The following is a 16,632-nucleotide window of genomic DNA, read 5'->3' as shown; positions in this document are numbered from 1 at the left end:
AATATTCAGTATTTACAAGTTACTCAACAACAACAAAAATCAAACCCCATTAAAATGTGGGCAAAAATGCGATGGCTCACACCTGTAATTCCAGCACTTTTAGAGGCCGAGGGGAGCGGATCACTTGAGGTCAGGAGTTCGAGACCAGCCCAGCTAACATGGTGAAACCCCATCCCTACCAAAAAGTACAAAATTTAGTCAGGTGTGGTGGTGCATGCCTATAGTCCCAGTTACTTGGGCGGCTGAGGCAGGAGAATCACTTGAACCCAGCAGGCGGAGGTTGCAGTGAGCCGAGATCATACCACTTCACTCCAACCTGGGCAACAGAATGAGACTCGGTTGAAAAAAAAAATTTTTTTTTAAGTGGACAAAGAACAGGAACAGATATTTTTCAAAAGAAGACATGGAAGTTACCAATAGGTATGTGAAAAAATCCTCAGGATCTCTAATTATGAGAGAAATGCAAATTAAAACCACATAAGATATCATTTTATACCAGCCAGAATGGCTACTACAAAAATGACAAAAAATAACAGATGTTGACTAGAATGTAGAGGAAAATGAACTCTTGTACACTGTTGGTAGGATATAAATTAGCACAATCTCTATGGAAAACAGTATGGAGACTTCTCAAATAACTAAAATATAGCTACCATTTAATCTAGTAATCCCACTAGTGATATCTACCCAAAGGAAAATAAATCATTATATCAAAATGATGCCTGCACTTGTGTGTTTATCACAACACTATTCACAATAGCAAAGATATGGAATAAACCTAAGTGCCTGTCGACAGATGAATGGATATATAAAATGTGGTATGTGTACACAATGGAATACCATTCAGTCATAAAGAGAATGAAATTATGTCTTTTGTAGCAACGTGGATAGAACTGCCGGCCATCACCTTACATCAAACAACTCAGACACAGAAAGACAAATACCACATGTTCTCACTTATAAGTGGGAGCTAAATAATGTTTACAGATGGAGCTAGAGTGTGGAATTACAGGCACTGGAAACTTGAAAAGGTAGAGGGTAGGAGGAGAGTGGATGATGAGAAATTACTTAATGGGTACGATGTATGTTATTTGGGTGATGGATACCTTAAAAGCTCTGACTTCACCACAACACAATCTATGCATATAATAAATTTACACTTGTACCCCATCAATTGACACAAATGAAAAAAGTTTTCGACAAAGAAATAGAAACTATGAAAAAAATGAAAATTTGAGAAATAAAAAATATGAAAGTTAAAATTAGAAAATTCACTGGGTGGATTCAATAACAGAATGGAGATAACAGGAAATAGCAAACTTTAAGATAGGTCAGCAGAAATCATCTAATCCTAAAAAAAGAGGAAAATACATTTTAAAAAATGAACAGATCCTGAGGACCTGTGGGACAATAATAAAATGTCTCATATTTGTGTCACTGGAGTTTCAGAAAGGAAAGAGAAAGAGGATAGGGGCTGAAAAAATATGCGAACAAATATTGGCTGAAAAGTTCTCAAATTTTGTGATTTAGAGGTTGAAGAAGCTCAGAAACATCCCCACCAACACACACACACACACACACACACACACACACACACAGAGAAATCCTATTAGCTCAAAGAAAAGTATGCCAAATCGTATCATAATCAAACTACTTACTGAAAACCAATGATAAAGACAAACCTTGAAGCAGCTAGAGAATCACAACACTTTACATATAGTGAGACTATATTCTAGTTACTTTGGATTTCTCATCTGGGGATCTGGAAACCAGAAGACAGTTGAATAATATCTTTAAAGTCCTAAAAGAAAAGAATGTCAACCCAGAATTCTATATTCAGCAAAAAATATCCTTCAGGAACCGAGGCAAGATAAAGCCATTCTCAAATGAATGAAAACTAAGAATTCATCACCAGCAGATCTACTCTGAAATAAATGCTAAAGGAAATTCTTTAGGCTGAAGAGAAAATAATGGAGGATCAGGCATGAATAAAAAGCAACAAAATATAAACAGATATTTGGGTAAATACAACAGAGTATTTTCTCCCTCTAAGGTCTTTCAAATATGTATGATTTGTTGAAAACCAAAATTATAGCACTGTCTGTTGGAGTGCTCACTGATGCAAATATAATACATGTGGCAACTACAACATTAAAAGGCTGGGTATTTACTTAGGGATCTACTTTATTGTGTCAGGACAGCTTTACTGACTTTTCGTCTGCTACCCATAGGAGCTGGGTGCTTTGGAAGAAGATCAAAACAGTTATAGAGCAAATAAATAAACTTTCTGTGTACAACTCGGTTGTAACATAAAGTTAATAGGAGGCCCTGTGACACATATATTTCCCTTCTTTATTTGAAGACAGTGTGAGGTAAGATAGTTGTGTGATTTCCATGTTGTTTCTCTTTATTTTCATATATCTAGCGGACAGCTCAGTTCAGGGCTTCTAAAATGTTTGATGCTAGTGGTAAATTCTTCTTGGCATACTTCTCCTTTGTACCTGTTTATCTCTCATGTCAACAATTTATGAACTAGGAAATTATGATTGATACTGCCTATTATTTTTTAACTTGAGCAACCTTTGTTGGACAACCCAAGCTCTGCTCTCTTCTCTCATTTTGTTAAATGTGCTGTGCCATATTCAGTGCCACCTGGACCCCTAATCCAAGTTAAGAGTGTATCTTACCCTCTGGATAGGACACCCTTGCTTTGGATCTAAGTTTAGAGAATGGACTCCTAAATATTAGTGAGCATAGAATGTATTCACTTCCCTATTGAGGTGCTTATGGTAATAACAAGGGGCTGCTACTCCAAAGAATTTTTCCTCTAATTTCAAAAAATTGTAAGCTTATCTTTTTAATAGACTTACTTTTACACAGGGATATATATAAGGGCAAACACTTTGGATTTTCTTGACTTACCTTCTTTCTCTGATACAGTCTTTTGGGAGGCAAAAGAGTGAGATTAGAAACTATACTGAAATATTCTGTTCTTTTATAGATCTTACATCATTTGAGTTTGATCCATTTCCTCATCATTTTGTTGTCAGTAAAATTTTGCTGGGTTTTTCTCCTTTGGTTTGAGTCGTGGAGATTATCATTTTGTGAGCTACCAGGACAGGAATTATTAGTGATCTGGTTTTATTCTGCTGTCTTTACTCAGAAGCTTGAGCATGGGATAAAGGTTTTAGCTACAACACAATATATGCATTTCTGAATAATTCTACATCCTGCAAAACTGTACTAAAAATAACAGAGCTAAGTAGAATGGATATAGATCACTCAAAAGAGCATCAACAGAGAAATAACAATTGAATAAAAACACTAGCACAGCTAAAATACATGTTGATTTTTTTTAAGGAAGTGAATGTAGCTTGATGGAAGGAGAAATAAGGAAAGGTCAAGGTAGTTGAGTTGTGGAGACCAGGACCAAATGCCTGTGGGGTGGATCTCACACGGAAGTCTAAGACATAATAGCACATGGCCAACACTGAGCAAATGGGGAGGTTAGGGGGTGCAAGGGCATCCGCACAGTACTGAACTCCTCTGCAGCTTGCATTTAGATGGGCTCATGTAGTTTGTATTAGTTGCTATTACTTCATGATGTAAAACATGGTCATGCTGGAGAAAATTTTGTATAAGACGTGCATCTGAAAATTCTCAGCATATCCACAATGTTTCCCTATTAATTAGTCAGTATGAGCCAGCTTGAATTACTCAAAGACACAGTAGACTGAACAGGCTGTCTCTATTCATATGTGGTGATATTTCCTAAGAAGATAATTTCAACACAGTCTCTGTGTACTCATAAATATGTTGCTATATCACATATTTTTTGAAAATCTTGTCTGTGTTTTAAAATACTAAAACAATTAAAAGCAAGAACAGAAAAATAATACAATACTGAATAAGTTTACATTATTATGAAATATGGAAAAATTAGAAGTAACCTATACATGCAACAGGAAAGAATTTTGTAAACTATGATACATTAGTTCACTGGAATATAATGTGGACATTAACAAAGATTTAGAATTACATGTATTATCATAGAAATATACTTAAGTAATGTCATTTAATATATATAACTGTGTGTACACATATATACCAAAATATGAGCTACGGTTATCTCAGTGTGGTGGGATTCCAGCTGATTTTTATTTCTCCTTTACTCCCTTATCTGTATTTTTTCTGTAGTAAGCTTATATTACTCTTGCCATAAGATGAGGGGAAGTGAGTGTGAAAACTCACATCTGAAAATATTTTAGCTTTCACCGTATTTTATAGCAGGGAACGGCAAGCAATATAATTTCAAAACCATAGGGAGCTAGTTTTAAAGAGTTTCTTCCGCCCCAGCATACTAAGCTAGTGGAGCCTGTGATGTGTGGATATGGTATGAAACATAGTGCTGAGGTCTGCAGAGGTTATACCAACATCCACTTCAAGGTCTGTTGGGTTTCATCTTTTGCAACATCCTATGCTTATCAATAAACTTCATTTTCAGAGACTATCCTTCTCTTATGGAAACATCATTTCCTTGAAGGCAGATGCAACACAATCCGGAATCTTTATTGGGGAAAGGAAAGAGTGACTACAACAACAGGAAGGCAGGTTAATATTACATCATGAATCAAGCCAATAATAAAAGTGTTTTCTTGCACATGCAAATGTGGCCACATTCTGGTTTAGACTATCAAGAAACAGAGAAGATTGTCTTGGCTCTCCCTTGTTTCTGAGACCCAGAACACAGGGCTGGATCCCTACGTCTTTGATACAGTTATGAGTCTTCATGTCAATAACATCTGCATAATCTTAAGCCGATACCTTGACTCCTCTGGTCCTCAGATTTCCTAGTTGTAGAATATTTGTGATGATCTCAGAGACTCTCCCTCTGGCTCTGAAATTCTATAGTGTTATAACTTAAGGGAATTCAACTAATATTAGAGCACCTACTGTATTCAAGGAATTATGTTAGATGCTTCAGAGGGCACAAAGTTGAATAATATTCATCTCTCTGCTCAGGAACTTTACAGTCTGATAGGAGATACAGATATATAGATAATACATGGATAATTAAGGCAAAATTGAAGTGCTACTGGAATAGAATATATTCAGTTCCCTGAGAGTTGAGACAGTAACTCTAGACAAGAGAATTTGAAAACTGTTCTACACTGTCTTCTTTAGCCATTTTCAGTTGTCTGGCCATCTAGCTCTAAAATATGAAGAGTTTCTTTTCAAAAACTCCAAACTAAAACTATAACAAGCCATTAAAAATAGGAATCTGTTTTGTTATAAACACCAGTGAGGCCAGGCGCGGTGGCTCACGCCTGTAATCCCAGCACTTTGGGAGGCCGAGGCAGGCGGATCACAAGGTCAGGAGATCAAGACCACAGTGAAAGCCCGTCTCTACTAAAAATACAAAAAATTAGCTGGGCGCGGTGGCGGGCACCTGTAGTCCCAGCTACTCGGGAGGCTGCGGCAAGAGAATGGCGTGAACCCGGGAGGCGGAGCTTGCAGTGAGCCGAGATCGCACCACTGCACTCCAGCCTGGGGGACAGAGCCAGACTCCATCTCAAAAAAAAAAAAAAAAAACACCAGTGAAATTGGTTCTGATAAAATAGAATAAAACATCACTAATTCACACCAAGGAAGATAAGAATATTGAGAATTAATGCAAAATTAATTATAGGTTTTGGACATCACATGGTTTCAATGAACTTTTACCTTCAAGTGTTTACAGAAACATTGCCTTGAAATCTTTACAAATGGCTTTTAGTATATAAAATATAATATTTGAAAGACCCAACATATCTAACCTGACCTTCTCAGTGTACAGATTGTAAAACTCATGCAAGTTGGTTACTCGGGGCACCAAAGAAAGGAGTCAGTTTTAATAACACAGCAAGTATTCTCAACTTTTTAATTAAATTGAAATGTCTTAAAAGTGCCTTGTCTTCCAATCTTCTCATTTCCTCTAACCTTGTTCAGACTACTAACTTGAACTTTATGTATATGAGAGAAGTTTGGTAGCAAAAGTTAGCTTTCCTCTATTCATGGCCCTTTCCATTTACTTTAGCTTCAACTAGGCAATTTCTAGCCTTTGATATTAGTATGTCATACATTTAAAAAAGAAGAGCATCAATAAATATTAACCATGTAGTATGTTTCCAGCACAGGGGCCTGACCTTCTGCATTAGCAGGTTAGGTAACTGTCCATTGGATATTATTTTAGTAGTGTGGTTAAGGCATCTTAACATCCAAAATGTCTCCCCTACTGAACTGCTAAGGCTAAATGACATCATTATGGATTTATTTTTCTGCAACATAGTTTTGTGTCACCAGATGTCATGTGTGAGAGGTAATGCGCTAAGACTTTATCCATAAGATCAAACCCTATGAAATTGCTGCTTTTGTAGATTTAAAAAGTTAGCAGTTATATATGGTTGAACCTATGATTTTCAGGATTAACTTATTACATATTAACAATAATCTTAGAAGGTAATGGGACTATCAAGAAGAAACACACAGAGAAGTTATACATTGACAGAAAAAAAAAGAGTTAGAAACAAAGAACCAGAAATGTTACCAGAAAAGCATATGTGGGTGCATCAAAAAGGAAAAAGGATGAAACAGACAAACTTAGTCTACTCTACACTTTCTTCAATGCCATCAGAGATGCAAAAAAAGGAGACATGACCCTACTCGAGTTAGCAAAAAAAGAGCATACAAAATAGCTAATAAGCCATACAAGCTCATATAAAATTTACAGCTCGGTTGTTTCAGATCACACACTTAAAATAAAAAAATAAAAAAAAAGAACTTTTAAATTCAGGGGTACATTGCAGGATGTGCAGGTTCGTTATCTAGACAAACTTGTGTTATGGGGGTTTGTTGCATAGATAATTTCATCACCTAGGTACTAAGCCTAGTACCCATTGGTTATTTTTCCTGATCCTCTCCATCCTCCCACCCTCCACACTCTGACAGAACCCAGTGTGCATTGTTCCCCTCTACGTGTCCATGTGTTCTCATCATTTAGCTCCCACTTATAAGTGAGAACATGAGGTATTTGGTTTTCTGTTCCTGCATTAGTTTGCTAAGGATGATGACCACCAGCTCCACCCATGACCCAGCAAAGGTCATGATCTCATTCTTTTTTGGTTTAGCTGCATAGTATTCCATGGTGTATATGTACCACATTTTCTTTATCCAGTCTATCACTGATGGGCATTTATGTTGATTCTATGCCTTTGCTATTGTGAAAAGACATTTTTAATAAGAATTTCAAAAAGAGAAAGATCACTCTGAGAGGTCAGGTAAGGGTCTGCAGAGTCCATGTCTTCATCTGAGCTTTGAAGAATCTCAATAAGTAGAGGGAAGTATACCGGACTCTGGCAGATCTGATCTGAAAAGAAAGTTGGCAGCTTCCATTATGGATACAAAAAGGGACTTCTGTCCTCAAAACACCTCTACTTTTCTCTTTTCCCACCCCTTGTTTGGTGGAGCCTAATGTTTCATTCCATGTGATTAAGTTCCATGTGAATTGATTTATTAAGTCTTCACCTTTGGAATAAGAATACAGAGTAGAAAAAGAGGTGACTAGAGAGAGGGAAACATCTCCATAAGACATTGCTATGGAATTTCTGCCTCAAGTGCCCTGTCATAGAGCAAGACAACTCATGGGAATGAGAAGGTGGCAGAAAGTCCCATCTCATTAGGCCTGTGAATTCAACTTCAGTTTTGACTGATTGCTAGAAAATACATAAATAGAATAAAAGTGGGACTAAATCCTCAGCATCAGCATGTTGAGATTAAAGATGTTAATGTTTTTAAGCATTAACAGAATATCCAAAGAACTCATTGGGGGAAGAAAGCAAAATGCCATGGTTCTCAGTGCTTCGGGCTTCCCTATAGGCCATGCAGCAGGGCATCCAGACAAACGCAAAGGTGTCCTGAGCAGAACTCACAGGTGCTTTTACAGGTCTACCTACGTTTCTCAGAATATATCAGAGTACTTCTTTAGAACAAGTACTTCTAAAGCTAATAGCCCCAGTTTTGAGTATTTGTGACCTTTGGATACAATTTTTAAATTTATACAAACTGACTTGTCTTTGGGATATGCTTTTATGAAGAATTGGATGTGGAAGTTATTAGAGGATATTATGGCAATAGAAATTTATTTTAAAAATAACATCAGAACAAAAATCCAATAAGCCACCTGAACCTGGTCTATTACACTGGTTTCTGAATTTTTCACCATATAGCAAAACTTTTATTATTCCTTCTCCCCACTCCAGGATTTCATATTTTATAATATAGTTATTGTTATCTCACACAAGGCAAACTGAGCAGTACCTACAGTTGTTCTGCAAACTAAAAACTGAATCTGAAAAGGATTTATGGTTGTATATTTTTAAAAACATGTAAAAATACTGGCGGAAAAATTCAGAAGAAAAACATTAGATCTAATTATCTTCCATTATGAACTGGAACATGTCTCCCAAAAGTTTTATGTTGAAACCTTAATCCCCAGTACCATACATGGGCATACACATCATCCAGCTTCAACACTTATTAAGATCTGCCATTCTTATATCAACTCTATCTTTCCCATTTCTTATCCTTTCATTTGATTATTTTTATATTACTTTAAAAATTCAACATTTATAACGTTTACTTTCTCCCACCAGTATTTTTTTTCCTGAGAGGTAATATAAATATAGAAAAAGTAAATGTATTTAGTATTTTTTATCCTGGATGGATTGTTAAATGAACATACAACGTCTGTTAGATTCTCTGAAATTTTGGAATAGTTCAACAACTCCCCCGTGACTATCATCCTCATCTCCAACCTCCATAATTCCAAGTCCATGACTCCTCAGAGAAGCTCCTTACCCAAAAGTGGGTATCACAGTCTTACATCTCAAAATTAATATCCTATATTCAAATATCCAAATATTCCTCGGACATTTGTCTATCACACACAGAAAAATGTCCCAGGAAGATGAGACAGGAGAGAAACAGTAATGTGAACTCATAGAAGGATTTGACTGCCAAGCCCAGGATTTTGAAAGGCAATAAAAAAGTTGCTTGAAGAAAAGTAAACATTTTAGGGGTATATTAGTCAACTTGGGCCACTGTAACAAAAAAACAAAACAAAACAAACAAAAAAAACCCATAGACTTGGTGGCTTAAGCAACATAAATTTATTTTCTCACAGTTCTGGAGGCTAGAAAGTCCAAGATCAAGCTCAGACAGGGTTTGGTTTCTGGCAAGGGTTCTCTTCCTGGCTTGCAGACAGCTACCTTCTCACTGTGCTCTCACATAGTGGAGAGAGAGGGAGTGAGCTCGCTGGTGTGTCTTCTTATAAGGGCACTAATCCCGTTGAAACAGGACCCCACCTTCACATCCTCATCTAACCCTAATTGTCTCCCTAAAGACCCACCACCAAAAACAGTCACACTGGGGGTTAAGGCTTCGACATACAATTTTTTGGGGGTCCAAACATTCAGTCCATGACAGTGGATCTAGTATTTTAGATCTAGTATTTTTCTTTTCTTTTTCTTTCTTTTTTTTTTTTTTTTTTTTGAGATGGAGTCTCTCTCTGTCACCCAGGCTGGAGTGCAGTGAGAGGATCTTTGCTCGCTGCAACCTCCGCCTCCCGGGTTCAAGTAATTATCCTGCCTCAGCCTCTCGACTAGCTGGGATTACAGGCATGCGCCACCATACCCAGCTAATATTTTGTGTTTTTAGCAGAGATGGGGTTTCACCATGCTGGCCAGGCTGATCTCAAACTCTTGACCTGGTGATCCACCAGCCTCAGCCTCCCAAAGTGCTAGGATTACAGGCATGAGCCACCACGCCCGATGTGATCTAGTATTTTTCTTTTGGATCTCTCCACCAGTAATTTTGTATATTTGTGGTTGTTTTATGCACAATGAAATCCTTTTCAGATTCAGTGTTTACTTTGCAGAACAACTGTACGTACTGCTCCATTCGCCTCATGTCTAACTTAAGCAGTCCCTCCTCATTTCCCTTTGTGGCACCACAGAGCCAGAGTTACTTTATAAATCTCCTTGCAAATTTCAAATGTCACTGTGAATACTTAAATATGGTATGGGAGGCAGAGATTTGTTGGGAGTTAGATTATTGATAAAGGTACTCTACTCATGTGGCTACAGGAAGAGCGGGGGTCGGGGCACGGGCCTCCTGTGGACAGTTCTCCTTGCAACATTCTCACTCCCAGGCCTAGGACTCTCATGTTAACTTTTTGCTTTTGACAATTTAATGCAGCCAGTTATTCCATGTTTGTAATGGACTTATGATGTGTCAACTTGGTGAGGCTACAGTCAGCTATTCAATCAAACACCAATCTGGGTGTTGCTGTGAAGGTATTTTGTAGATGTAATTAGCGCCCATAATCAGTTGGTTTTCAGTAAGGGAGATTATAGATGATCTAGGTGGGGCTGATTCAGCAACTGAATGATGTGAAGAGCACAGCTGAAGAAGACATTCCACCTGTGAACAGTAGATTCAGCCCATACTTCCTGCCAGCCTGCCCTAGAGATTATAGACTTACTGAGCCAGCTCCCACAATCGTGTAAAGCAATTCCTTACAAAAAATCTCTTGTACATTTTCTCCTACTGGTTCTGCTTTTCTGGTTGAATGCTGACTGATGCAGTCATCCAAACTTTCCCCACGGTGTATTTGTTAGTGGAGCAGAGCTAGGAATTGTGTGCAAAAGTTACAGGGCAGTGTCATCATCAAGAGGCAGAATGGCAATCTGTCAGAGAAGCTGTAGGAGGAAGGTATGCTCCAAGCAAATAATTCTATTATGCTTTGATAGAGTTTTGCTGATGTCAAGTGGAATTTTGCCATAGTTGATAGTAAACACTGCTACCAACTACATAGGAAGAAGGAACAAAGACAGAAGAGGGAAGACCTCCATCCAAAGACCATGAGCTGGAGAGAAGCATTCTTCTTGCAGAGACAGCTGGAAGAATGAGTAAGCACAGGTCTCTTGAGCTGTGCAGAGCCTAAAACTGCCTCTGCTGATGAAAGCAGAACCCGCTTTTCCTTAGGAAGCTGTTCATATTTAACTAGAATTCCTGCATATGTAAGCGGTGTACACTGGAATCTCAGGGAGTTCTGCGGATCCCTATAGCTCCAGATCTAACCTTGGAATTTAAGAATGCCAGAGATAATGTAGAATTTAGGAGAAGAGAATAGGAAAGCAATGTTAACAAGTCAGAATTGATACTCACCTATGGGGAATACTTTTAGGTGCATGAAGTACAAAGCTTGAGGTACAGGCTTTAGAGTCACCAAGACCAAGAGCTTTAGCAACATTTCTAAGCTCTTCTGTGCTCAGCTTTCCCATTTGCAAAGTGGAGATACCGCCTACCTTGGGCTTTAGAGCAAATCGCATCATATTCCGGGCACATGGAAATGGTGCTCCACAAATACTAGCCCCTGTCTGTATGCAAAACTCACAGGGAAAATAAAACCCTTGCAGGGACCCTAAAACAAACATTTATAACATTAGATCTTATTCCTTCACTCCTGTAGATGTCTTTGCTCATCATTTGAATTCATATGACATTCTTCCCCTTTTTTAAAGATGAAAATCATACTGCTTTTTATTCTGCTGAAAAGTCCCTAAATTCTGGGTGCTCAGCAAGCATAATTTACACCAAAAAAAAGATGATTGCCATGATGGTGCAATAAATTTTTAAAAACCAGAAACATAGGACTTTCCCAGTATCCTAGTCAATGACAGAGTCAGAAATAGATTCTAAAACTGCTGATCCATTGTCCTATGGTCTGCTAGCTCAAGGGTTGTTTCTTTTAATACCTCTATATGTAATTAAACATTCAGTTCTTCAATCATGTGTTTTCTCCCTGCTTGTAGCTTTTTTTGCTGATGGCCAAGGGCATTAACTCCTTCTTTCACTAGACAGTGGAGCCTTGGGAAAAAAACTCAAAGAAGAGAAACTCTATAACCCTGAGAATATACCACAAAAATGTAACATAGCAGACATTTATTGGCTAATGATAGAAAGAGTTGCCCAGCAGGTTTGAAACAGAAGATGGACCTCTAATCTCAGTGATACATCAAATACAAAAGTTACATTTCTTAATTCCTGGAAATACCACAATTCCCCATGGTCATCTGCCTCTTTCTCTTCTCTGGAGATTGTTATTTCCTATGCCTTAAAATGAGTTTGCTTTTCTCCCAAGGACCTTCATAAAATTATGGTGTTGTTTCACAATAACAGAAAGGTTCTCAGAGCAGAAGGGTAAAAAGATAAAGCATTATATCCCTACTGGAGTCACACGGAATCCTTCAGTATGTGATATGAACTTCAAAAGATCAATGTGTACAACAGATTCTTATTTTCCACATTCTCCTCAAGTGGGGAGCAGCTTAATCTCCAACTCAGGGCTCTTTTGAATGTGTATTATGATCATGCCAGAGAAGAGCCTGCAAATTCAGCCAAAGCAAATTAATCTATTGTTGACAGGTAGCGGCACCAGGGGCTGAGCCAGCAGATGAATGGTTTTGAGAAATTGTTGATTCTCGTGGTCTCAATGTTGGCTATTTTGTTCAAAACAGAATGAAAAAAAGGACAATTAGTTCAAAGTAGATTGCTATATAGATTGGAAATTACTTTCACCTAAATGTGAGATTGGCTGTCCAAAGATGCAATAAAAAATTTTAACATTAAAAAAAAAAGTGGATTGCTATAGGAAAGCTATTCTTGATTTGTTGCTGTTTCTGGCAATAAAAAGTCTTCCCCTCTCTGTTAAGCAGTGTGGCCTTGTTGAAATTGGGAGCAGCACAAACCCGCCTCTCCCTAGTGAAACCAAAATACCCCAGCCTTGAAGTGATTGTTGTCCTAGTTGCTAAGACTCCCTCTGACCAACCAGAAGAGAACTTCTGTTCCCTGCTGGACCTCAGTGACTTTTTCTTACCTTCTTTTTCTTCTCTACCTCCTTGGAAAATAAACCAGTGATTAAGTCTTTTAAATTCTACTACCGCAGTCCTGGCAGAGATCTGCCACATGAAAAGAATGGATGTGACCAAACTATAGAAATCAAGTGGGGATTTTCTCTTTCCTGCTCTCACTTGTGCTTATACCAAGAGTCTTCAAAAGAGTTCTGGCTGGGAAACAGGCAGTTAAGAAGACTGCTGGAAATGGGTGGTTAGCTTAAAGTTGCCACTAGTACCAAACCATCTGCCTTTAGCAGGGATACGTTGCATTGAATGCAGTCCTGTAGATACTCCCAGACCTGCCCAATACTAAATGTCCCAAGTTCTCCATGGCTCTGAGCTTCCTACCAGTGGGCTTCTTCCTGTGGCTTTACAGGCATTGTGTTCATAGAGCCATATAAAGTATGAAAAAATATATACTTACTATGGATAATTGGAGTTTTCATCATTGTACATTTCTATATTTACTAGTTTTTCCATAATGTGTCTCTTCCTATAATCAGAAAAGAGAAACCCACAGTTAATATTACAAAGCATACTCACACCTTAACTCACACCTTAGGTGTGAATTCATAAACACAACTCATTCATTTGCTTATTGGCTGCCTACTGTGTACTGGGCACCAAACACCTCCCTAGAGGGTTTGTTTTGTTTTATTTTGTGTTCAGAGCTCAAAGCCTTAAGTAAAATGAATACTAGTTAGAAACATACTAATGGTGGGAGGAAGAGCAAAAGTAGATCCAGAAACAACTCAGAATGCTCCTATGTTAGAAAATGGGTTGGTAACCAAAGGTAATATTATACAGGAAAACTGAATGATATTAAGGCATTAGAATAACCAACTTGAAAGATTGTTATAAATGAAGTGGAAAATTTCAAAAATAAAAGAGTAGGCATAAACTTAAACATAAAAATGTACTTCTGCATATTAAACAAGAAGGGAAGTATATGTGAAAGGAAGAAAATGGTGTTTATTGCTCATTGGATGTTTATCTGTAAATTAGATTGCATTAATCACTTTTTGAAAAAAAGAAATAAGAGACAGCGTCCAGGTTATGGGGTTTTGTTCAGAGTATGCAGCCTACATGGGGGCCCTAGAAATATGGTAGTGCAAAGGCCTACCTAGGAGAGCCGTAAGAAGAGAGGGCACTCCGTCACTAAAGCAATAAAGACATTGCATTAGCTCACATGAAACGTCTGGAGAGGGTGGGTGGTTACAGGTTTGGTGCAGCAACTCAGTAATATCCTCAGGGTACTAGCCTCTCTCTGTATTTTCTCCCTGTTGACCTCAGCATGTTGGCTTTCTGCTCTGTGATCATAAAATGACTGCTGCTGCTCCAGTCATCATGATCCATCCCAGATCCTTTTAGTCCCAGCAGAATCTCCATTGCATCTCATTGCTGAATCTGAGTGTCATGACCACACCTGGACTGGCTAAGGGACATAGATAATCACAACTCATTTATACCAGCCTTGATTAACCAGTCGTGGCTTTTATTTCCTATGACTGAGCAAAGATCTACTTTCACTGACATCGAGGTACTCCCACCTGTTACCTGAATACAATCTCAGTTCTTTTAGCTAGTAAGAATGATTGTGAGGTGGGAAAAAACTAATGTCTGCCACAATACTTCCTCTCCTTTCAGACAGAGAAGAAGGGCATAGTATTATATATAGCTGTTGTTATTAAAGTTATTGAATCGCTGTATCTAAACTCTAGAAGAGTACTGGATTCACTTCTTCGTTTCAAATAATTCCTGAAACAGAGATTATCCAATTTCTTTCAAGAACATATTGGGTCTAACAAATCTTGTTTCTTGAGATATTTATTTGCCCTTTGGTTTCTCAAAATTCATTTAAAAATGTGAATTGACATGGCCAGTCGTGGTGGCTCACATCTGTAATCCCAGTGCTTTGGGAGGCCAAGGCGGGCGGATCATGAGGTCAGGAGATCGAGACCATCCTGGCCAAAATGGGGAAACCCCGTCTCTACTGAAAATATAAAAAATTAGCTGGACGTGGTGGCAGGCTCCTGTAGTCCCAGCTACTGGAGAGGCTGAGGCAGGAGAATGGTGTGAATCCGCGAGGCAGGGCTTGCAGTCAGCCAAGGTCGCGCCACTACACTCCAGCCTGGGTGACAGAGCGAGCCTCCATCTCAAAAAAAAAAAAAAAAAAAAAAAAAAGGAAGTGAATTAAAAGGAAGTGAATTGACATGTGGTTGGGTTTGTTTAGCAAAGTTTGAAATTTTTTGAGACATATCATTGTGAATGTTTTTAAGAAAAAATGATCTATTTGAAATGTAGTTAAATAAACATGACATTTATCACACTGTGAAATGCTGACAAACAGCATAGCTGAACTATCACTCTGTTTTCCTCAAATAAGTATTTGTTCTGTGTCTGAGCATAGGTAATGTTTTGTTTTTTAGAAATAATCACTCAAAAATAAATTTGAGGTGATACTCTTAACCAAACTATCTTCAAAAATCCATTTTAAGTAACCTAATAAATCCCTTTTTTCTCCTTCCTCTCCACATAGAGTATTTAATTATGTGGAGTGTTTAATTATGTGGTATAAAAGCTGGAGACATTTTTTTCCTAGTTGTGACTCATAGTTTTTTCCATAAAGCATAGTGTAAAAATGTACTTTGAAAAATTGCCCTAGTGTATGTCCAGAAATGCCATAAGGATTTTTTCTCAGATAACCATTTGACATGGGCATGGGACAGGGGTGGCTACCTATAAAATTGTGGATATGATAGTGAGTTCTACAACTTTTTGCTTTAAAACTACAATGTGAAGGACTTAATTTTTCTCTCAACAAAGGCACAAAGCTGGGGTTGTTTTATATTTTAAAGAAAAAAATATTATGTTGTGCAGTGGCGGGAGGGGTAGGGATAGCATTAGGAGATATACCTAAAGTAAATGATGAGTTAATGGGTGCAGCACACCAACATGGCATATGTATACATATGTAACAAACCTGCATGTTGTGCAAATGTACCCTAGAACTTAAAGTATAACAAAAAAAATTATAGGACAATTCTGGAATTTTTAGAATGCTTGTCTGTGGACCTTTAACATATTTTTCAGATTTCTTTGTGTTTAATCATGAAGTAGTACAGAATTTAAGAGCTTGGGTTTGGGGTCAAATATATAGGCTCAAATGTTGCTTCTATCTATTACTTTTCTAAACCTAGGCAATTTGATAGATTTCATTGAACCTTAATTTCTCTCACCAGTTAAGTAGGGATAGAAAATTGTTAAAGAATAATTAATATAAAAGGTAAAATCTTGATTCTCATACAAATATAAAATAAATATATGTCAAAAATTCTACTTAACCCATTAATGAATGAGGAAAACAGCTGTTATATGGCAAAAAAAAAAAAAAAAAAAAGAAAAGAATTCAAAAGCATGCATACATATATGCCATTACAAATGCTAAAAGGAATTTGCTAACAGATGCAAAACTAGTCAATGGGCATTGCCACCAGACGAAATGTATTTGCATTTTTATTAACAGGAATCATTTGCATTGCATCAGTTTTGTGCAACTCACATGGTTGTGAAATAATTCAGATAATTAAAGAGACAGATTACCCAGACCATGTGCTAGACAGGGTGTGCTAGAATT

Source organism: Theropithecus gelada, chromosome 8 (genome assembly GCF_003255815.1).
Source record: "Theropithecus gelada isolate Dixy chromosome 8, Tgel_1.0, whole genome shotgun sequence".
NCBI lineage: Eukaryota > Metazoa > Chordata > Mammalia > Primates > Cercopithecidae > Theropithecus > Theropithecus gelada.
This window is presented reverse-complemented; position numbering follows the sequence as displayed.